Source organism: Pteropus vampyrus, unplaced genomic scaffold (genome assembly GCF_000151845.1).
Source record: "Pteropus vampyrus isolate Shadow unplaced genomic scaffold, Pvam_2.0 Scaffold299, whole genome shotgun sequence".
Classification (NCBI taxonomy): Eukaryota; Metazoa; Chordata; class Mammalia; order Chiroptera; family Pteropodidae; genus Pteropus; species Pteropus vampyrus.
This window is the reverse complement of record NW_011889080.1, coordinates 556,079-556,482: the sequence shown is the minus strand read 5'-3', so window position 1 is coordinate 556,482 and position 404 is coordinate 556,079.

Below are 404 nucleotides of genomic sequence, written 5' to 3'. Positions count from 1 at the left end.
GGCCGCACCCACTGAGCAGGGTCTGGCAGCTGGAGCACAGGATGGTGTTGGAGGGGCTGCTCTGAGAAAGGATAATGGGTTGGGGGGCCGAGAGGACCTGGTGATCAGAGCAGTTGGCTCCCAGGAGGGGGAGCCCTCAGCCTGCAGCTGCCGCATCCCAAGCAGGATGGCTGCAGGGAATGGGCGTGCCACCCCGGACCTCAGGCCACACAACGGCCCACGCCCCCCTTGGAGACCTGCCCCCCTCCCTCCTGGATTAAGGGGGAACATGTCTGGAGGACCGGAGGGACTCTGCCCCAAAGGGGCCAGGCCCCAGCAGCATGCGGGGGCCCTAGTGGGAGCCGGTTGATAGCAGCGCCGTTGCTGAGGTCACAGTGCGCGGACCCGCTAGAAGCAGGGAGGCG